Source organism: Trachemys scripta, chromosome 2 (genome assembly GCF_013100865.1).
Source record: "Trachemys scripta elegans isolate TJP31775 chromosome 2, CAS_Tse_1.0, whole genome shotgun sequence".
Classification (NCBI taxonomy): domain Eukaryota; kingdom Metazoa; phylum Chordata; order Testudines; family Emydidae; genus Trachemys; species Trachemys scripta.
In genome coordinates, this window is record NC_048299.1 from 203,207,697 (window position 1) to 203,231,224 (window position 23,528).

At 42.6% G+C, this 23,528-nt stretch overlaps 1 long non-coding RNA gene across 3 annotated transcripts in view; it reads right to left on the reverse strand.

The window, feature by feature from the left end:
- The window catches only part of LOC117873405, a 75,050-nt gene that overhangs the window by 24,979 nt on the left and 26,543 nt on the right, over nucleotides 1-23,528 (reverse strand). For 2 of the 3 annotated variants that reach the window (XR_004644715.1, XR_004644717.1), the window contains exons 2-3: nucleotides 19,362-19,508; nucleotides 13,697-13,806 (exon numbers count right to left, since the gene is read on the reverse strand). This is a non-coding gene — a long non-coding RNA (uncharacterized LOC117873405). The remainder of the gene's footprint in view (nucleotides 1-13,696; nucleotides 13,807-19,361; nucleotides 19,509-23,528) is intronic. The other variant, XR_004644716.1, reaches the window with a different exon arrangement.

The following is a 23,528-nucleotide window of genomic DNA, read 5'->3' on the forward strand; positions in this document are numbered from 1 at the left end:
GACACTGGTTGCATCATCTGATGAATGTCTAACAAATGAGAAACGTGTGGGGTGAAAATAGACGACATCTTTCAACAGTGTGAGAATGAGCTAGTCTCCCAGTCTACCATATATTATCACTTCTCTCACACTGTTTGGCCCTGGCGGAGAGTTTTGTTTTTAAACTTTTCACACTCTGGATGTTACTCCAACCTAGCTACAAAGGTTCCACCTGTCCTTTTAAAAAACCACTATTTGACTCTTCTCAATAAAATAGCAAATCACAAACTGCAAAATAAAATGCAGAACAGAACAACAGCCTGGTAAAGAGAGAATGTAGCAAGATAATGGAAGTATAGCAAATATTTGTGTGTGTGTGTGTGTGTATACATGTGTGTGCTTGTGTGTATATACAAATGCACACGCAAACATATGTACAGGGAGCAAAAATGAAAATTGAGAAATGCAGAGGAAAAAAAGGAATCTAATAATATATCAGTGTTATAAGTGTTATATACACACTTCTACTTCTCTTCTAAAACTGTTTATCTTCTCCTTCCCAAACACCTCTACCTGTTTGTCTGTTTTGTCCAACTGCTGCATCCTCACAGACATCTACATTTTAAAATCTCTGGGGTAAGGAATGTGTCTTTACCGTGTCTAGCACAATTGGGCCCTGATTCTTGATTGGGGTTCTTATACCTTCTATAATAGAAATAAATAAAGTTTATAAAGTATGTGTGTGTGTGTATATATATATAAAATTAAGCATTAATATCTGTTTGGTGTCATACCTATATTTGTGTGTTTTCTATATGAGGGATTATTTTGGTTAGCTAGTGCTACAGTTTGTCTGAATCTGATCATACTAAGCAGCAGATTTCCCATCACAGAGTGTTAGGCAGCGACTGATGTTAGGAGTGGCAGTTCCTGTTTTTAGTGTGGTGTACAGTTCGTACAGTTGTGCAACTGAGTGCACAGATTTGCTGTTTCTTATTAATGAGTCTTGCTATACAGTAAAAGGAAAATTTGTCCCTCTCTTTGCTTCTGTGCAAGTGTAAAAGGCGTTCACCCTTCGCACCAGTGGAGCTGAGGGATCCGTGGGGAAGAAGGAATAGCAGGAGAAAAAGTTCGTTTAAAAATGTTTTAAATGGAAACTTTTATAAGTTTAGAATGGTTTAGAGTTGCTATAATAGAGGGGTTCTCAAACTGGGGGTCAGGACCCCTCAGGGGGTTGTGAGGTTATTACATGGGGGCTCGCGGGCTGTCAACTTCCACCCCAACCCCACTTTGCCTCCAGCATTTATAATGGTGTTAAATATATTAAAAGTGTTTATAATTTATAGGGGGGTCCTCACTCAGAGGCTTGTTATGTGAAAGGGGTCACCAGTAAAAAAGTTTGAGAACCACTGGTCTAACACCTATGAAGAGTAGGAAATAGTACCTTGACCCTTCTCTAGTGCTGTTCAGACAGGTGCTGATACAGTGATGGATGTTAGTTACAATGGTATATAAGGGGCTATTTCTTCAGCTAACTAAGTGGGATGGGGTGTAGATTTAGCAGTTCTGGCAGTGTTGGAAAAGACTGAATCAGGGAAAGAGATAATGGAAAAGATGTTAACAATAGGCAAATTTAATTCAGATTAAAAATAATTAAGTGGAGCTGAACCGTATGCCAAAACTTGAACCAAATTGAATCTTTTTGAGTTTTGAATGCATTTGCACAACTTAAGCTATTTTTAATTTTTCATGAAACTCTGCATTTCCTGGTTCTGGCTAGAATTACAGTGCCCAAAATGAAGTTGGAGTATTGAGGAATGTTTTTGCAAGATTTGCAGTCCGGCCAGAAACCGTAAGTACTGGAAGTCATGTGAAAATTCTTGAGAGATTTCTTGCCCAGTTCTGGAGATGTCAGAAATTTAATTGATTCAACAAGATACATAAGCTGGTGTCTAACTCTGAGCGTGTGAGTAGCTCCATTGACTTCAAGGGGACTACTCATGGACTCACAGTTAGAGCTCATGTTAAACACGTTTCAGTACCTTGCTGAGTCAGTCCCTTACTTCTGTGAAATATGTAAATCTGAAACATCCAAACTGAAGTGAACCCCCAAATTGTAGCTGTAAGAGATTTGTATCCTCTCTTTTCCAATAAGACGGAGTTATTGTGGATGATGCAATTAGAACTGGTAAATGTATTTTAATGTTTCTCTTTAGGAATAGTTTGTTGTTGGCTTAAGACAATCAATTAGTAACTAGCAGAGTGGTGTGGGGCTTATACAATATTTTGGGGCACTCGCACATTGATATTAATCATCAACCTACCAAGATAAGTCTTAAGGGAGATGGGGAAAGAGGCTATCGTTTGCTTGTCCTTTAGGCTATTAAGTTTATCTTCCTGCTTGGTGTTGAAGATAATAGGCCACTTTCCATTGTTCTCCTCCTTAGATTACTGACGTAGACATTTTTAGTCATCAGCATGGTTACCTTTTATGTTATTGTTATTGTGGAACTCCAGTTAAGCTGTGGCTTTTTGAGTGGTAAAGTCTGCTATTCCTCTGGGCAGCCTGGCTTCAGAAGGTTGGGGAGCATCTCCCACTGGCTTTCTCCTTATTGCCTTGTTTATCTCCCCTTTACTACCGCAGCCTCCTTCAAAATGGCTGCCTTTCCCCATCTTGGTCCCTTTCAGAATATCCACAGTGCAGCAGCCAAAATAATTTCCTCACCCACTGCTTGGACTATGTTATCCTCCTCTTCAGTTCTCACTAGTCTACCTGGGAATGAGGCACTTGTCACAGAGAGCTCTCTGGGCCAAGTGAATGTCATGGATGAGTCTGGGGGCTTTTATATAAAGCTCTTGAGTTTCCCTCTGTTAAATGAACATTACACTGTACTACACCCAGTACCAGAGCAAGCACAATCATCTTGGTTTTATGCTTAAGGCAGGTGGGTGCCTGACTGGTTCTTTCTTGTCGTATCCTGTTTGCAACACACAAGAACAGTTTGGCAAAAGAAAAATAAAACATGTTATGAAAACATTTAAGTCATCTTTGTTCCAAAATGAAACAATTTTTTGTTTCCTTGAAATTTTTCACAACATATTTTTTGAAAAACTCCAAAATTTCCCTCCCCTTTTTTCCCCACCCCACTTCACTCTTTCCTTTGTCTCAAAGAATGCAGTAGAATGGATGATATCTAGGGTTTGTTTTGTTTGGCGTTTTTCACTTTTTCATTTCCAAGTTTCTTTTTGGCCACTCTATAAGTTTAACACATTTGAGGACGTTTTCAGCAGTTACGGAGTGGCAAAAACTAAAAAAATCCCTCCAGCATCCTCCATCCCAGCATCCAACCAACCGAATCATGGACATTGTTCATTCTGTTGCATTCCATGGCAAAAAGGGAGAAAGAGGGGAGAAAACCATAAAAACAGACAACCAACATTTTGAAACTTTGAAATAGCAAAATTTAGAAATGTTTGGTTTTGATGAAAACATTGAAAATTTTAAGAAAGCTTTATCTGAAAATTTCCCATTTTAAAAAGCAATTTTTGTCAACAAAAAGGTTTCAAATAAAATTTTTTGACCATCTCTAGAGCACAAAATACATCCGAGCTCTGGCTGTGACAGCCATAACAAGCCAGCTTTTGTAGCTATGGCTGTCCATCCCTTTGCTGCTCCTCCTGACCTCCTGCCTTGCTACAGTATCAGGAGTCACCTGCCATCTGACTGTATTCTATGGGTCCCAATATTTTGCAGACTCGCTCGAAGAATCCTGGCACTTCATGAGACCAGTCACTTACCAACTCCTGAAAATGTGGCTTGTAGATAAGATACTCTTTCTTTATATTGTGGCAGAGCTCTGTCCTTGCCCCCGTGGGTCCTGCACTTCTAGGTGGTATATGCTAGCCTCAGTGGCTCACTGTGACCCTTCATGTAGCCCTTCTCTCTCTAGGGCCAGGGTTAGAGTCTACTGAGCCCTTTTCATCATAAGCCAGCAAGGAGGCTGGTGAGAGAATTCCCACTGTCTCTGTTGTCCCTAGGGGCTTGTTTTAGAACAGTTTAGCCCCCTGTCCTGACAGGGGCCTGACTTCCCCTCCCAGGAGGTGTTCCTGTAGTGGTGGGTTGGGGGGAACCCGGGCCCACCCTCTACTCCAGGTTCCGGCCCAGGGACCCTAATGGTAGCAGCTGTTGGTAGCCAACCTTTCACTGCCAGAGTTGCTACATTTCCCTGGGCCACTTCCCTACAGCTGTCCTGCTTCTCCCTTCTTCACCCTTACCTTAGGGCTCCCTTATCAATAACTTGAGGGTGTCTTCATTAACCAGCCCTTCAGCCACACTTCCTCTCCTCTGTCTGACTGAAGTGAGCCCTTTTTATAGTATCAGCGGGGCCTTAATTAGAGTCAGGTGGTCACATTAGCTTAATGGCCTCACCTGACTCTTTGCAGGTTAATTGGAGTCAGGTGTTCTCATTAGCCTGGAGCAGCCCCTGCTCTGGTCAATCAGGGAACAGAAAACTATTAATCCAGTGGCCAGTACATCTGCCTTCTGCTATTCTGCTGTACCCAACAGGCCTGGGTTTATCACAATATCCAGAGGATGTTGTACCTTACCAGGGTTGTGTACTCAAGCTGTCTTAAGGAAGATGGCTACAGGGAAAAGAGCAGATGAGAAGAACACGTTGGCAAGTGTTTACCAATAAACACCAAAGAAAAGCTGAGACTGATCATCACCTCTGAGCATGACCAAGTATCTCACAAGAAAATGACCCTTCTTTGAATAGGAGGCAGCAACTGCTACTCCTTCTCCCTATGCATTTCTAAATTTCCTGGAGGGAAGCTCCCATCTTCAGCAGCCCTTAGCTCCCCTCCTCCCCTTTTGGACAGAAAACAATTGATCCTTTATATTTTTATTATTAAGAGGGTTAATGGCCACCAAATTTCTATGCTGAACCCTGAAGATTCCAGTTTCCTTCCATCCCTGGTTCCCAATTAGTTATTTCATGGGACAAACACAAAGAAAATATTTACTCTTCCATGGGCTCTTCCATGGGGGCGTTACTGTCTCCTCCCATGACACCCACTGGACATGCCCCAGAGTTGAAGAACACATAAGCCAAGCAGGAATCAATGCAAATCATAGAATCATACAAGATTAGAGTTGGAAGAGATCTCAGGAGGTCGTTATCCTTTCCAGTTACCTTTGAAATTATACAGATGTATTGGGTTTATAACCACACACAGAGAGTAGTGCTTTGGAAAGGCCGTAGGCTTAGTGGTGGTGGTGTTGTGTTGTTGCTTTTAGAAGGATTTATATATTTTAAATCAACCTCTGGGCTTGGGACTGTATTTGCCTAAGACATTTAAAAAAAAATCAGTAATTTAAAAAATATATATATAAAGATTTAAAATGTACCATTATATTTTCAGTGCTGAAAAGATGGAACCAAATTCTGCTCTCAGATACTCCAGGGTAAATCTGGAGTAACTCCTCATGGAAAGGAGAATTCAGCCCAGGCAGTTACTGTGCAAGTCAATGTGTCTGACCTTCCCTATGTTGTCCTACCAATGACCCCTTTCGTAATCAGGCAGAAATCATGCTCCTTAAGAGTGGGAGGTAATGCTGCTTCCATGCTGGCCTATTCCTGGGCCTCTACTATACAGACATTGCCAACAGTAACAAATTGCTCTGAGTTATGTGCCGTAGTTTAGTGATGTGGACTAGTTATTTATTAGAGACAGAGCTGGGACACTAGCAAAGGGAGAAAGTGGGAGTCAAAAATCCAACGAAAGTGAAGCTGCATTGCCTAGAAGGTGGCCTGTGCAAATAACGTTCTGTTTCCCTCATCTTCTGAATCGTACAATATCGCATTTAAAAGTGAACCGTGTGCAACATGTTAAAAGCAAACAACAAAAAATAAAGGAAACTCCCCCTCGAGGGCTGTGGTTAAAGGGGAAAGTTAGTCCAATGTTGGACTTGACTGCACTTCCAGAGGTGACAGATCACTGCTTGATTGTTTCTTAAACCGCACAGCTTCTTAGCTATAAACACAGACTCTGATACTGATTGTAGAACTAAAGGATATCTTTAAGAGGGATGATAAAAATAAACAACATCTTTCCATAAATGTAAAGGAGGTTCCTGTGGACCAGATCCTCTGTTGGTGTAAACTGGCATAGCTCCACTGAAATCAATGGAACTCTGCTGAGCTGCACCAGCTGAGGAACTAGCCCTGTGTATTTATTTGGATACATGTGCTTGAAAGAAGAAAATACTTCTTTAATGCAGTGAGTCTATAAAGTGATTTTGGGGGGGGAATTATTTATAGTTCCCCTCTTTTGATATCTAGTTCACTGTGACATGTTAACATGCAACAGTAATGTCAATAGCTAGCCAGCCAAGTAACATTCACTGTCATTCAGTTAAAATTTGCCTGAGCAAGGTCTAATATGCCTTGCTCCTTGTTTTGTATTGAAAACCATCACTCGTACTATTTCCGTACTATTTCATCAGTCTGGAATAGAGCTGTGTACATAATCGATTTTTCCATTCATCCTGAACTAAAGCTGATCTTAAAAAAAAAAAAAATTGATGAATTGAAAAAGTTGGAAAAATGTTTTGGGTCCAACTAAATGTTTTGGGCATTTTTAACCTTTTTAGTTAAAGCAAAGGAAATGAAGGCTCTAGATTCACAAAACAGAGGCGATATTGGTTGGTGCATCTCTTATACTTAGTAGTCCTGTGGATAGGACACCATGTGGGAGGGGGGAAGCTCGGTTGCAGGCCCTGCTCCAATTAATATTTAAGTATTTATACAACATGGAACAGGAGATATTGTGGTCAATCCCTTAACCCATAAGAATAACCTATAGCCTTGTGATGAGGGCACTCATTAGCAATGGGCAGACCTGGATTCAAGTTGAAAGTGGGAATTTTGACCTGGATCTCCCTCCTCCCAGTCAATTCCATTAACTACTAAGTTATTGGGTCTGGGGGGGGGAGCAGCACCTCAGTTTGTGTATAGTGCCTAAGTCCCCTTGTGAGTCTAGCTAAAAAAAAAAAATCAAAGTTTCATGCTCATAATGTCAAAACAAAATTTTGTATTGTTTCATTTTGTCTGAAACAATTCAGCCAGATCAACACAAGTTCACAAGATGTTTCAGTCTACCTGAATCTGCATTTTGCAGCAAAAAGGGTTTCACCTGAAAAACTTCGACCAGTTGTAATCTGGACTTGTCATGGTTGATTTTGTCAAAAATTTTCAAAATGTTGAATTGCTTATATTTTTTTTCTTTCCCCCATCTTTCCCTTTTTCCTTTGTTCCTTTTTGCTATTGAATGTAATAAAATGAATGCTCTCTAGGTTTCCCCCAGTTTTTCTTTTTTTTTGGTTTTTTTTTTTTTTTTTTTTTTTTTTTTTTTGCCACTTGGTAAATTTTCAAAACTTCTGTAACTTTGGAAAGTTACAGAGTGGCAAAAGGAAAAATGAAACAGACAGACCTTGGATGTTGTTCATTTTGTTGCACTCTGCGGCAAAAAGGGGAAGGCGGGAGAAAAATGAAATTTCAAAATGTTTTGCAAGAATTTCAAAAAAATAAATAATTGTTCCCCTGTGAATCTGCAAAACAGAAACAACTTTGAAATGTCAGAGTTCTGTGACATTGTGTTTCCATTTTTCTATCCACTCTAACAATGGATGGGATGCTCATTCAGAGCCTCCCCTGTGGGCCTATGGTGAACAGTTTAGGGGACACAGGGAGATTCCATTCAGTTGGGATGGACATTGAATATATCCTTCAAAAAAACAAGAAGAAGGCCGGCCTTCCCACTGAATCACAAAAGGCCAATTAACGTTGATGAAATAAAGGAATTTAATTTTTCCTTCATTCTTACTGCAGACACAGACAACCTTCCTCCCTTATGAGGTAACTTAATATTCACATTATGCTTTATGGGATATCCTTTATTTACCTAATGCTTTCCTGTCCAGTCTTTTCAGGCTATGAATCTTGTATATTTTATATACACAAAGGTGACTTTTCCTTCCTTTAATGACCGTGGCTTATCAGTGTAGGCAACCGATACTGAACTCATAAATATGTCACTCTCAGTTTAGTCGCAGCCCTTTTACTTCATAAGAATATTCCTTAGTGTTCCCCCCACCCCTCCCCCCACTGCATCACCACAGTCCACTCATCCCCTTCATTTTGTTGGACTCTCTACTGATTGATATAAACAAATCACCAATTTAAACTACCGTCAAAAATCATTGTAACAGGAGCACACAGAAAATATAATACAAGGTTGGTGGAGCCAGTGCCTTCCGATTCCAATTAAATATTTCCTGTAAGTCTGTGCCAATTGTGCATCTTGTAAGAACATTTGAAAGCAGGAGTTTGAACTCCAAGGGACCCTCTTGCCTCAAAACCTGTTTCCTGTTTAACAAGATTTAACAAGTAGAACCCAACATGCGCAATCAGCAACAAAAGTCATTGTGAGCAGCTCTGATGTGTGAAGGTGCAGTGTTTCCTCCCTGCCACATATGCCCTCTCTACCGGCTCTGGAGTTGGCTTGGATGATGCAGTCCCCCTAACATCCTATGGTGCAGGTTTCTCATGGACGAGGCTCAGGCATTTTTGCTGGTGTAGATCTAAGGAAGCAGTGCAAAATTAGTTTGTCTAAATGGGTTAAAGCTTCTTGGCCAAATGACTTCTTAAATGCTTTTATGTTCCTGATTTATTTATCTATCTGGTATTGTTCCCTGGAAAGTTGTGTGAAATTTAGTAAAAGATCATTTTCACAGAATATCCGGTAGAGTACGTTTAATATCTGCTTTCTGAGGCAAGGCAGCTTGTAGTGTTTGCGGTACTTGAGTAGAAGTTTATCCCTTCAACTGGAGACAGAGCCGCAGTGTTTAGCAGATTGCGTTGAAATTTGGACACGGTTTCTGGCTGGGGAAGGGGAGTAAACGGGGAAGGTGGGAATTAAAGCTCCTCAGTTCAATTAACTTAGGCTAGATCCTACTTTTTTGCAAGGCTCTGTGGCTACTGCTGCCACACACCTGGTATACAGATGGTTTGTGGTCCCATAGCTGCTGCTCCTCCTCCCATAGCTGAGCCCTCTGCTCCTCTCTCCTTCCCCTTGCCCCTAAAAGGAGCAGGCAGAGGCCTCTGAAGGAGGGAGCCTGGCTGTCCAAGAGCCAATGGTTATTTCTGAGGAGGGAAGGGTTCAGGGACCAATGGGGAATGCTTCATTTTCCAGAGGAGCAGAGTGGTGGAGACAAGAAGGAGAAGCCAGAGGGAACGAGTGGGCTCAGGCTGCGATATGAGCAGAGCTGGGAGTGGAACCCAACTTCCACTTCGAAATCCTAGAGGCAGAAATGGTCCATTTCTAAATGGTGAACGTGATTGGATCCAAAACTGAGAAGATGGACCCTAGCAACCCCAAAGTTCAAGAATTCCAGTTCAGGTCCATCTCTAATCAGAGTGAATATTTACTGAGTGGTGAGATTATACGCATTATGGTACAGAACACTGAGGAGACATTGCCTGTTCTCCAAGCAGCTTACGGTCTATGAAATGGTAAGGAATTAATCATATATATATTTATAATTGCTGCATGTGTGTTCTATGTATGCACAGTGTATGTTATTTAGATTGTAAGCTCTTGAAGCTTTCTTCCCATGCATTTGTCCAGCGCCTAGCACATTGGGACCATCATTTAGGTTGCATCCTCTACGTGCTACTGTAATAATAATAATCCTACTGGTCTAATATCAATGATAATGAAATTCACATTGCTTTTTCCTCAAAAATGCTTATGTGACCAAGTCTCTAAAATACATTCTACACTGTGCAGTCCTCTGAAATCAGCCCTGGTTCTAGAGTTATGTCCATTGATGACCTTTGTCATAACTATTGTGCTAGGGAATTAGGTATGGTGAAGACAGTGTTCTACATATCCCTATGCCATTCTCTTTGACATCCTCCTTGGTGTCATTAATCGTGCTAATGGGGAATTTTCAAGTTCAGGTTTTAAAACGAGGTTTGTTTATTGAGATCATGAATTCTGCCATTATGATTGGCTGCTGGAGAAAAAAGAGCTACAAATTTGATAAGGGTTCTTGGAAAAAAAAGTTTTATCTGGACCGCTCCTAGTTTCAGAGCTATCATCAGGTGAGGTACCTAACTGGGGTATTTCTGTAAAGAAGTCCCTCAATCTGCTAAACTTCCTAGGTCCGGCCTCTTCAGCTGACACAATCTACCACTATTTGATGACTGTTGTGTTGTTACCACTTCTGGTAGGTTTTGAGAAATAGAAAGCAGGGTAATGAGCACTCAAATTCCATAGTTCTGCCATCTGGGAAAACATCAGGAGGTCTTCACTCAGTTTTTAGACCCAATAAAGTATCTATAATATAGTTATAATGACTTATTCTTGGTGGGACTCTCAATTTCAGATAAATTCTAGAGCTATAATTCTGAACTCAGTAGATGAAGTGAGATTGTGCTGGACTGCCTGTTGTTGTTGCTGGTAGTAGTAGTAGTATTGTGGTAGCATCTACCAGGTACAATCAGGATTGGGTCCCTGTTGTGCTAAGCACTTTACCACATGTATCATTATAAATGACACTCCTTGCTCCAAAGAACTTCCAGTCTCACTAGATTCTTCAGGATGATGTTATTATTGGATATTAGCATAACCCCTATCACAACACTGATCATATTTTTGTATATTAAGAAACCTGCCCCCATGTTTTAAACCTTCCTCATGAAAATGCATTATTCTGACAAAGTGGAAATCCTGCGATATCTCTGGTTTTTGACTGAAGAATCTGTGTGTGTATGACTTTTCCTGATAAATTAGGTATCTTTGGCTGACTGTGGTCTGCCTTGCTTAATTGATAAGTACAGCAATGTCTTCCCTTTTATGATTCAATCTGCTCATATTTGCCACATTCCAATCTCATATTTGTCTTATTTCATATTACCTGGGACATATCATCTTACCTAATTTATGTAAACTGAAAGAAAACTGCTACAAAATTTAAACAATAAAAAAGATGACAGCTGATATAGCCAGGCACTGTTGTCGTGAGAACAGATTCCTGAGAGCCTATAAATATCCTCTGTATACTGCCAGTCATGGAAAACATAGAAGACGGCCGCCCTACTGGAATAGATTATTTACATTACCTCACATCTGTCATCAGTCCAGAGTATTCTTTGTGTGTGCATGCAGCATGAGATTAGAGAGGCTGCTGCCAGAAGAGAAACACAGACAAGATTTGTGGCAGCATTTGTTTAGGTGGTTGACTAGTCAATAGCACTAGTGTTTGGTTTATCAGCAGGTCCAGTTAACTCACTGTAACTTGGGCCTTTTCTTGATGCACTTGTTAGCTTGCCATGTTGTAGTTTGGGCTCCCCACTAAGCAAAAATGTGGGCAGCTAACATGGCTTCAAAATGTATTAGCCTGCAACTTAACAGGGCTTTTCAATCATGTTGAGCTAACTTGGTGGTGCTAATGTAAATGCACCCTTTTTGCCCATCAAGGCAAGGCTTGAAGTTTAGAAAACCTACCCTGCCAAGCAACTGTTTACATAGCATCTCTGGGAACTGCTACAAAAATGCGAAAGTACAGATCCCAAGCCTGCTGCCACTGAAGTTAATAGCAAAACTCTCATTCACTTGAATGACGTAAGGCTTAGTCTCATTGGCCAAGATTTTCAAAATTGACTAGCTATCTTGGGTGTCTCAAGTTTTGCAGTGTTCGACTTAAGACAACTTTAAGAAACGTCATTTTCAGAAAGTGTTGAACACCTAAAGTTGCCTCAAGTTGAGTACCTAAAAATTGAGGTACCAGAAACCACTAGTCCCTTTTGAAACTCTTGGCCATCTAAGATGCCCTGAGGCCTACAGGCATCGAGGCCAAAATTTTCAAAGCTCTGTGCCTAAAGTTAGGCTCCTGAATCTATATTTAGCCACCAAATAAAAGTGGCCTAATTTTCAGAGCATGTGCAGCTCCCATTGGCTCCGACCATGCTTAAAAGTGACATTCTAGCTTCCAGTTTGTTAGTAATGATGCAGGTTCACAGTTTAATATTGTGTAACTAACATCAAACAGCATAAGCTCCTTTGGGGGAGGAGGTCTTTTCTCCAGTCAGTGTGCGTGCATAATTCTCCTTAGGCACTGAAGGGAGGAGAAGCTAAGGGATCTAAATAGAGCTACTAAATTTTAAATTCAAGACATAGAACTTCCTCCCCTCTCCCTCCATACACAAACATCAGAATGGTATCTGGCTCCAGATGAGACCATAGATTAACTTGAGCTAGCAATTTGGGAATCTTCTGGGCTCGGGATTAGATGACCTGGATAGAAATGGGAGAGGGAGAAGGTTTTCTCTTTGGCAGGGTGGATGTGGGATTGTGTTTACCACATTGGCTCTGACCTTTAACATCAAAAGCTGAGACCTGATTAACACTATGTACAGGGAGAGAGAGAGATTTTTTTGCTTACCAGCCTGTGAAAAGGAGAATTTGTTTAATTCTAAACTGTTTGCTTTATCATCCTACAATAAGACCAAAATGACATTTCCAACCTGGACTTTGTGCACTGTTTTATTGACTTCCCCAGAGCTGGCTAATTATTTGACCCATCATGGCATAGTATTGTCCCCTGATTTGACATGCTTACACAGAGTGCTATGAAAGCGTTGGGAAAAGCAAACAAGAAGAAAGCAAATCTGAGAATTCATAATCTTAAAATTCTTCTAGTGGAGGGGATAATTCAAATGTAAAGTTTGGAGGAGACTTGTGGAGTTCCACTTGATATGGGAGTTATATGAAAAAGTGAAATTTTGTTTTTCTAACAATTTAATACTTGAATTATAAAAAGACAGATCAAGAAACTATAGATGTTTATGATTATTATTTATCATTTACAATACAGTAGCATGTAGAGGCTATAGTTGAAATTGGGACCCATTCATGCTAAGTACTGGACAGAAATAGCCCTTACAATTTAAATAGACAAGACAGACAAAGACAAGAAGAAAGGAAGTATTATACCCATTTCACAGAAGAGAAACTAAGGCAAAGAGCATGATGTGACTTACTTAAGTCTACACAGGATGCCTGGGACAGAGCTGGGAATTAAAATCAGAAATTCTGAGTTTGAGTCCAGCTACTTAAAATTAAGTTAAACCTTTATAGCTCTTCAATATTATACTTTAATTTAAAAAAAAACAAGCCAGAAAACCATTTGGTGTCCAACGGATCAAATAACTATTAAACATATTGCAAAAAATGGTCAAGAGAAAAGAACAGTTGCAGCATTAATAGGCATGTAATCAAAATGGTGGCTATACTTCATGCAAATTGGACTCTGTGTGTACAATATATCAAGTAAATCCTCTTCATGCCAACTGCCTGTAGCATGCCCAAACAGCTGGATAAGGGAGATGGGGAAGAGGTGACTGGGCCAAACATTCCCATCAGGATGTGGGAGGGATAAGGAGAAAAGAGGATGTGAAGCTCAGCCAACTTGGCTTCCAGAAATGCAGGGAAGAAAGGGAGGCAGAAGGGAGGGGAGTAAAGTTATTCTGAGCAGGTGGTAGAGCACAGGTGCGGGGGCTGCTTCCTGAGACAGCTGTGCTGTTATCTTTTCTTGAGCCCTTAGCTACTCATTAAAATATTCTCTTTGGAACCGTCTCTTCATACTCACATTTCCCTCTTGTTCCTGCAGTAGTTCTGCATAAGTGACTTGTCCACCTGTAATGATTCCCTCTTCCTCCTACAGGAACATTTGGTCCAGGTCACTTTTCATCTCTTTCCCTATGTGCAGAAAAAGATCTTCCCACATATTCTTTTTCATTGCCTTCAGGTTATTCAATGTTCCACCACCTGGGATCACATTCACCAGTCCCCTTTCCTGTACTGGGAGCTCCATGTTGCTCTACTGGTCACTACAATTAGAGCTGGTTGAAAAATGCTAATTATTTTTCATGGGACATATCAAAAAGTTTTCACTGAAAAAATTCTCACAAGTGTGTATTGTTTCAATTAAAAGACTAAAACCAAAAATTAGGGGGGGGGGGTTGAAAACTGTTTAGAGGGAAATTTTACAGTTTCCTGTAAAATTCAGGTTTTAAAAACAAAAATCAAATAATTTTTCCTAAAACCAAAAATGTTCAGTGTCCAGCTTTTTGTTGAAAAAAAAAAAAACAGAAAATTGTGCCTAAAAAAAATTACCACAAATATTTTTGTTTTGTTCAAAAAGACATTTTCCATTGAAAAAATATTTTGATGAAATTTTTTTCAGTCAACATAAGAACATAAGAAAGGCCGTACTGGGTCAGAGGCCGTACTGGGTCAGACCAAAGGTCCATCTAGCCCAGTATCCTGTCTACCGACAGTGGCCAATGCCAGGTGCCCCAGAGGGAGTGAACCTAACAGGCAGTGATCAAGTGATCTCTCTCCTGCCATCCATCTCCACCCTCTGACAAACAGAGGCTAGGAACACCATTCCTTACCCGTCCTGGCTAATAGCCATTAATGGACTTAACCAACATGAATTTATCCAGTTCTCTTTTAAACTCTGTTATAGTCCTAGCCTTCACAACCTCCTCAGGTAAGGAGTTCCACAAGTTGACTGTGTGCTGCGTGAAGAAGAACTTCCTTTTATTTGTTTTAAACCTGCTGCCTATTAATTTCATTTGATGACCCCTAGTTCTTGTATTATGGGAATAAGTAAATAGTCTGCTTTGGTCTTAACTATCTTTAGCAGTTTAGTATCATCTGCAAACTTTGCCATCTCACTGTTTACCCCTTTCTCCAGATCATTTATGAATAAGTTGAATAGGATCGGTCCGAGGACTGACCCTTGGGGAACACCACTAGTTACCCCTCTCCATTCTGAGAATTTACCATTAATTCCTACCCTTTGTTCCCTGTCTTTTAACCAGTTTTCAGTCTATGAAAGGACCTTCCCTTTTATCCCATGGCAGCTTAATTTACATAAGAGCCTTTGGTGAGGGACCTTGTCAAAGGCTTTCTGGAAATCTAAGTACACTGGATCCCCCTTGTCCACATGTTTGTTGACCCCTTCAAAGAATTCTAATAGATTAGTAAGACACAATTTCCCTTTACAGAAACCATGTTGACTATTGCTCAACAGTTTATGTTTTTCTATGTGTCGGACAATTTTATTCTTAACTATTGTTTCGACTAATTTGCCTGGTATAGACGTTAGACTTACCGGTCTGTAATTGCCGGGATCACCTCTAGAGCCCTTTTTAAATATTGCCGTTACATTAGCTAACTTCCAGTCATTGGGTACAGAAGCTGATTTAAAGGACAGGTTACAAACCTTAGTTAACAGTTCCGCAACTTCACATTTGAGTTCTTTCAGAACTCTTGGGTGAATGCCATCTGGTCTTGGTGACTTGTTAATGTTAAGTTTATCAATTAATTCCAAAACCTCCTCTTGTGACACTTCAATCCATGACAGTTCCTCAGATTTGTCACCTACAAAAGCCAGCTCAGGTTTGGGAATCTCCCTAACATCCTCTGCCGTGAAGACTGAAGCAAAGAATCCATTTAGTTTCTCCGCAATGACTTTATCGTCTTTAAGTGCTCCTTTTGTATCTCGATCATCAAGGGGGCCCACTGGCTGTTTAGTCAAATCTAACTACAGTGAAAAACAAGAAATAGCAAGACTGGTAACCATAATGGTAGCTCATCCATCCTTTGCAATTCCAAGGACTGTGGTGAAAATAACAATTTTGCTTCCCATGACTTCCTACCAGATGCATTTTTGTTGGACTAGAGCTGGTAAAAATAGCTTAAGTTATTAGAATTCACACACAAAACTCATAAGAACAGGGAAGTGGGGTCCAGATTGTGTAAATAGGAGCACTGCAGGGAATAAGGAGAAGTAGAAGGCTTCATTTAGTCACTTTATAGTTAGTTTAGCTTACTTAAAAAGTTTTTTGTAGAGGTAATCAGGAGACTTGAAACCATCTCTGTGTGAAGGGTCTCAGCAAGTGAATTAGAGGTAATTTTCAAGGGAAAGTTCAGAGAAAGGATGAAAAGTTTACTTTAGAGAGCCTTGCACAGATTCTATCAGAAGATCAGCTCATCTGTGCAAGACATTCAGGTTTGGGATGGAGCCTGAGCTCTGTGATTCCGTGAGGGAGAAGGGTTCACATTGCAATTTTATAGCCCCATGAGTCTGAGTCAGCTGACAGGGCCAGCCGTGGGTGTTTTATTGCTGTGTAGACATACCAGAGAAGCTAGTTTCTCTAGGCAGTGTTTACAAGGCCTACCCATGCCATAAACCAGTCTATAAAATCACACTAACAGGGCCCTGTCTACAATGGCCAGGAAAACCATTGGCCCAACCACAGTCCTATGTAGGTCAAAAGAAATTTCCCCGTTGATTATAATGGGAGCAGAAGAGGCCCCATCTCAGAACTCTTCTAATATGAATGGTATTGAATTTCAGAATGCTATTGATATGTTAATACAGTTTCCCAGGCCACCTAAAGTAGGGTGTTTAATTTAAGAAAGGGGTTCCGTGTGGTGTCTGAATATAATTCAGAATACCTGTTTCCACTTGCATCAGTGCTAGCTGTCAGAATAGATTGGTTTTAAAAGAAGAACAGGAGTACTTGTGGCACCTTAGAGACTAACAAATTTATTAGAGCATAAGCTTTCGTGGACTACAGCCCACTTCTTCGGATGCATATGCATATGCTGTAGTCCACGAAAGCTTATGCTCTAATAAATTTGTTAGTCTCTAAGGTGCCACAAGTACTCCTGTTCTTCTTTTTGCGGATACAGACTAACACGGCTGCTACTCTGAAACCTGGTTTTAAAAGGTTTCAGAAATGAGCCACCTCCCACTACATCCAGATTGTGTTTATTAAAAAAAAAGCAGAATTAAGCAGAAAAAAATAGCATTCATCAATACACTATTTCCAAATAGACTTGCTTCCTTAAAAAAGCCATTTAGTTTCCTAGTTCAAGGGTAAGTTTATTCCCAGAAGATGAAGTAATTTAGTGAAATAATAATGTCCCCCCATAAAAAAATCCCCATAATAGAATTCAGCTTTAGGAATTGCAGAGGAAGGAAACTGTAACTTCTGTCAAAGCATAGGGATCAGATTAGCATTAATAAAGCATTCTTCATAGAGCAGAATGATAGCATATGGCCTAATACACATCCAAATAACTCCCATTTCCACAATGTTTCCTTTCAGATATGGGATTTTCTAATTAATTGTAGGAAAGAAAACTGAAAGTGTACTTTCTTCTGCTAAATTTCTCTTGACTATTAATTCCTATGCTGAGTATTGTACCATCGGATCATTGTTAACTATTTGAGAAACTAAAGAGCTACACTTACTTTCCTTATCACAGTGTTGAGATATTTCCTCTGTGTTACCAGGAGTGTTTTGATTAGTCTTGACTGGGTCCACAGAGAAGACATAGTTGCTATTTTCCAAAACTGACCTTATTTCTAGAATAAAGCCTCTAGTTAGCACTGCCCAATAGTCACTCTTAGGTTTGAATTGTTAATCTCTAGTAGTTTTTTTTAATCTCCTTTTAATGTTATGGCTATCTGAGACAAAACAATTATAAAGAATTGCTACTAGAGTCGGCCAGCTATTTTCAGTTAGTTTGATTAATTTAATGCTTATTTTTGTTTGCAAATTATCTGTGAAGAGACTTTGATATTTACTCATTTGTTTGCTGTTTGTAATTACTAGGTGAATGCGTTTATGCGAACATCAGTCAGCCTATGGATTGCTTACTGTTTGCATGGTGTAAATAGTCACCTAAATCACATGGTATTGTTTCTGCTTCTTGATTGGCTGACTCCCAGACCTGCAGTTTTAAAGATGGCCATGCAATCCCTTCTGGTGCAAATACTTCTGCAAGTAGGCTCCTGCATGTGCAGGTGTGAATACCTAATCAGATGAGCATTCATAACACTTTCACTTTCTGTTGACTTTCTGTTGAATTGATCTGCCATGAATGGTCGTTCACCATACACTAGTGAAAAGGGAATATGAATGTAATCCAGGCTAATATGCAGTCTTTATTTGAACATACATTTGTGAATAGATTGGCTGCAGTATTTACCTGGTTCTAACTGTGACTATTAGGTTATTTTTTGGTACTGTGCAACATGCTCATGCAGCAAAAAACTGACAGGTCTCTCTACAGGACTTGTCTACAGACAAAGCACCCAGAAGGGAATGTTTTTTCTCCTGATTTTTATAAAGCTTTTATTATGTTGTAACAAGCTGGTGGTGTTTGCCTGAAACGCTTATCCTGTTTGTTGGTATTGGTCTTACTGGGAAAGGGTTAAGTGGCTCTGCTGGCTCAATGAAGCGGGTGGTTTGTTATTTTGTCCAATTAAAAGGGAAACAGAAGAGGCAGTAGTGAGAGAGGATCTAGACAGTTCTGAGGCAGGAACCCTACCAGCAGCTAAGCCTGGGGAGAAAGTTTGAGCTAAAATTTGTTGCCTAATTGTTAATAAAGCCCAAACCCCGAGGAAAGTAAAAAGATTTTGACTCTAGGCAGTGTGTAGACATTGTTTTAGAGTACTTTGGGAAAGATACCTGCTCAGAGTTGTATTTTCCTTTTTGGTGCTGATAATGTTACAATCTGAGTTGAACTGAATTGAGGAAACTTTCAGATGTACTAGATTTAAAAATCAAGTACTGGCAAAACTCCCATTGACTTAAATGAGAGCAGGATTGTGTCCTGTGTCCTTTCATCTATTGCTCTGCTCAGTTATGGTGCCAGAGATCTAACAAAAAGGACATAACATTCAGGAGCATTAATTAGGCATCAGCTCAAGCCTTTCAATAATATTATTACAACCTGTCTTTATTTTCCACATGGGTAATGGAAAAACAATGGCGAATAGGCGATCCTATTCATAGAGTCCAGAGTGAGTAGCTCTCAATGCTAACATTTCCTAGTTTGTCAGCTTATTAGTAGGACTGTGTATGATGGAAGAACAGAGGGCACTTCATTGTGAATTTATCAACATAGAAATCCACAGACTTTCCCTTTAAGTTGATAACACCTTAAACCACAGGCAAGGATCTGTCCACTGGAATGACATGGAGGGTAGATACCACCTCAGAGGACAGTTTAACTATTCCCACGGAGATACTCCCTCCATCATGAAATAGTGGCAGCTGTCCGGGTACAGCAAAGGCAAAGTGTGCTGCACCCCTTGTCAGTATATTTAGCTATTGTTAATGAGGGGTGTAGCTAGCAATTTGGAATTTGTACATACACACATTGACCGTACCTTTGCCTCCCCTACCCACAGTCCCCCCCAAGTTGAATACAATAGGAATGCTTACAGTTTGGGGGCAGGTAGACAAAGACATCTAGCAGTGTATTTATGACAGGCCTGGTGCAGATTCTTTCCATTCTTCTGGCCACCGTAAGGAATAATCCCCAGGAAACTCTTAGTACAGTGGCATAGATGGCCGATATCTGCCTATAGGCTAATATTAGTATTTTGGGAATAATACAAAAAGGCATCTTTAAAATGTACCCAAATTACATAATCATTCATGCTTTAAATACAAATTTTCTTCAGTGGGTAGGTGAGTCCCGTGCTCATGGAAAAATTGTTTACTACCAGTTTCTAGAAATGCTACTGCAAGACATTATTAATATTATCACACTTGTTCCTGTCTGTACTGTGTATCATAGAAATGATCTGATTCTCTTACATAGGAATTTGCCAATGTAGTACATGACTCATGCGCAACCCATATCAATGAAACCAGTTTAGCAAATTGGCCACATACTAGAGGGGAGGTGTATATTGGAATAGTTCTCCTTGTCCGCCCTGAAATCTCATGACATTGTTACAAGGAGGTTTCTCCTGGCTGTAGAATGGTACACACTCACTTTCTGCTGTCGAGGGTCTTCAGATACAAGAGCTGACACTGCTACACTCCTTCTAAAAACCGCAGCTGTTTTTATGAGGGTCACACAATGCTCAGGTACGGGAACTGTTTTCACAAGATTCACACTGTGTGCCCCTACATGAATGGCAGAAGAATAAAGCTCTGCTGGCTGTCCAAGTGGAAACGAAAGATTCCGTGTGGCTCTTCGCAAGAAGAGATACTGATAACACTAGTGGTTTGGGCATGTTCTCTCGCTCTCTGTACAACAGGATTGCATGTCCATGGCTGTGTGTGTGTGTGTGTGTGTGAGAGAGAGAGAGAGAGAGAGACCTGTTACTTCTGGGTTCATAACTGCTGCTATGTTTACCTACGCAGTTACTGCACCACCAGCGTCTAACTCACTGCTCTTTGTAAAGTCTCTTGGGATATTTTAAATACGAAGGGAGAGATTCTGAGCTGTATTTCTAAGAGGTGCCACACAGAATGTGCAGCCCAGGAGGCAAGGAGGTTAAACCAGATTTGCAGGCTCTTAATCCTGGGTTGCACCAGCTCCTATCATATTAAAGACAGCCCCAGGTATCTAAGTTACAGCAGCCTCCCTGGGTTGTTCCATGGGCCCAGTGCTGCCCAGGTTTTCCGCAGAACTGTGTGCTGTGTGGCCTTGCACCTGAGACATTGCTTTTGCCCCCAGTGTGCCCCCACCCCCAGTACGGATTTACCATGGCGCCGCTCGCCGCTCTGGGGAAGAGGAGGAGAAGAGGCGGGGCCTTGGGGAAGGGGCTGGAATTGGGGCATACCCAGTGGTGAGCTGGAGCCGGTTCGCACCAGTACATGCGAACCGGTTGTTAAATTTTGAAGCCGTGTTAGAACCGGTTGTTAACCTGTTTCCCTGCGAGGGGGCGCTGCGGCTTTGATGGGCTCTGGGAAGTGATGTAATTCCTCATCTGGCCACCGGGGGCGCTGTGCTGTGGGAGCCATGTGGGCACGGGCCCTGTTGCTGCTGCTGCTCCCCCGACCCCTGGCTCTGGGGCTCCCACTGCTGCTTGGTGGGTCCTCGGCTGCTCTGCTGGGCCTGGGCTGCATCCTGCTGCTCAGGCTGCTCCGAGACGCTCTCTACATGAGTACCCGCCACCCTGCCCGCAGCCAGCCCCTGTCTCCAGCCAGCCCCCAACCCCTGCCCACAGCCAGTCCCTGCCGCACCCCCTGCCCTGTCTCTAGCCAACCCCTGCCGCACCCCCCGCCTGAAGCCAGCCAGCCCCACACTCCTCTGTCTCCAGCCCTGCCAACCCCTGCTGCACCCCCCTGCAGCCCTACTCGAAGCCAGCCAGCCCCACATCCCCTGTCTCCAGCCAGCCCCGCACCTCCCTGCCCTGCCTGCAGCCAGCCCCTACCTCCAGTCAGCCCCTGCCCTGCCTCCAGCCAGCCCCACACTCCCCATCTCCAGCCAACCCTGCACCCCCTTGCTTCCAGCCAACCCCGCACCCTCCTGTCTTCAGCCTGCTCCGCACCCCCTGCCCTGCCCGCAGCCATCCCCGTACCCCCTTGCCTGCAGCTAGCCCTGCCCCACGCCCCTGTCTGCAGCCGGCCCCACGTGCACTGGTGCCCTGCAGTTCCCAGGGCAGTAACCCTGCACACCTGCTTCAATGAGGGGGCAGGGAGTGGCTGGGACCCATACATGTGCACACTCTAGGGTGACCAGTCAGCAAGTGTGAAAAATCGGGACGGGGGTGTGGTGTAATAGGAGCCTATATAAGAAAAAGACCTAAAAATCGGGACTGTCCCTATAAAATCGGGATATCTGGTCACCCTAGCACACTCCCAGGGAGTGGCGAGGACCCACACATGTGAAACGGAGCTCATTTCTAGTTCAGGTCCATCTTTTTAAAAAAAAAATTTCGGTAGGGTTAACATACATCCATATTTTCCCGGACATGTCAGGCTTTTTGGTTCTTAAATTGCTGAATTTAAAAATTCCTCCCGGGAAAATACGGACATATGGTAACCCTATTGGTACAAAAAATGCATACTGTGGCACATCCCTTAAATCAAAACTTTTTATAGGGAACTGGTTGCTAAGATTTTGGCAGCTCATCACTGGGCATACACCCTTCAGCCCCCTGCCGTGAGCACTCCTATGACCCCAGCCCACACCCCAGCCCTCTGCCCACCCTGAGTCCTGCTCCCCCCTCACACACCCGCAGCCCCCTGCTCTGACCACTGCATTCCCCCTCACGCCCCCAGCCCCCTGCTCTGACCCCTGCACCCCCTCACACACACCCAGCCCTGACTCCTGCACCCCCTCACGCCTCCCCAGCCCCCTGCCCTGACTCTTGCACCACCCCACATCCTCACCCCCATCCTGAGCACCAAACAGGAGCTGCCCCAGGTAAGTGCTCTACACCCCAACCTCCTGCCCCAACCCTGAGCCCCCTCCCTCACCCTAGCTCCTGGCCAGACCCCAATGTTTTTTTAATAATATTTGGAAAGATCATTAAATGGTCCATCGAGACCCTCCATGATTTTTAAGTGGTCTGTGGAAAAATAAGTTAGACTACAAGAACAATCAAGGTACCTCACTTTATTTTCATTTACTTGCTATTACTTATAGGAGGAGGATGAAGAAAAAAAGAATGAAAAGTGGGGACGGAGGAGATAAGAGAGAATGGTCTTTTTCTTGGCTGGGTCCCAAGGAGGAGCCCCAAAAATGAAGCTGAGCACAGGGCCTGGGGGCCCCATTAACTCTAAATCCACCACTGGCTGTCATGTCACCTGGGCTGGGGATACAGTGTCAGCTGATCCCCACAGTCTCCAACCTAGCTGGGCAGTACAGCAGACATGGCCCTGCCCACTAGCTCCTCTCCACTCCCTAGCCCACCCACCACTTGCCCCCCCTTTTAAAGCTTAGCCCTCTCACTTTTAAAAATGATTGCTTGCCCCTCCCGCACCTCTCCCTCTTCCCCCCAGGCTTTTCTGGCAGCCTTATTGCCAGGTATCCACTTTTAGACTGGAAACTCCAGTAGAAAACGGGACCTGAGTGTCCGGTTAGCAGTGCTGACTGGAAACTAAAAGTCCGGTATGCTAGAGGAATCCTCCCTTTGCCTGGTACAGCACTTTCAGGGCTCCTTTATGCCCGCAGTTTTGTGTGGTTTAAAGGGGCACTATGACAGGGCGCGCTCACCCCGCACCGGACGAGAAGGGGTTAACGCCACATTGTGGGCTGAGGAAGCCACGCCCCCACCTCCCTACTGGGCATGCTCCAGCTGTACCAGTATAAAGCAACCCAGCTCAGTCTAGAGGAGATGCTGGTGGGGAAGGATGTGTGCCAGGACCTCCTGATGAGGACGGTCTCCAGCCTGTGCCAGAGGGGAGCAGAGATGTGGACCACAGCCTCAGACCCCAGCAGCCCCTGGAGCCCCAGGGAGCGGCCAGTGCTGGGGAACTAAGAGATCCCAATGCCTCCTGGACTACGATGACCGAGACTACAGTAAGTAGTGACCCAGGGATGGTGTCGGAGTGGTATCTCCCAGGTAAGCTCAGCATATTTTGATGGGACTCCCCACTGAGCTGGTAGCTGGTCGTATCACCGCTACTAGGGCCCTGGGTTGGGGC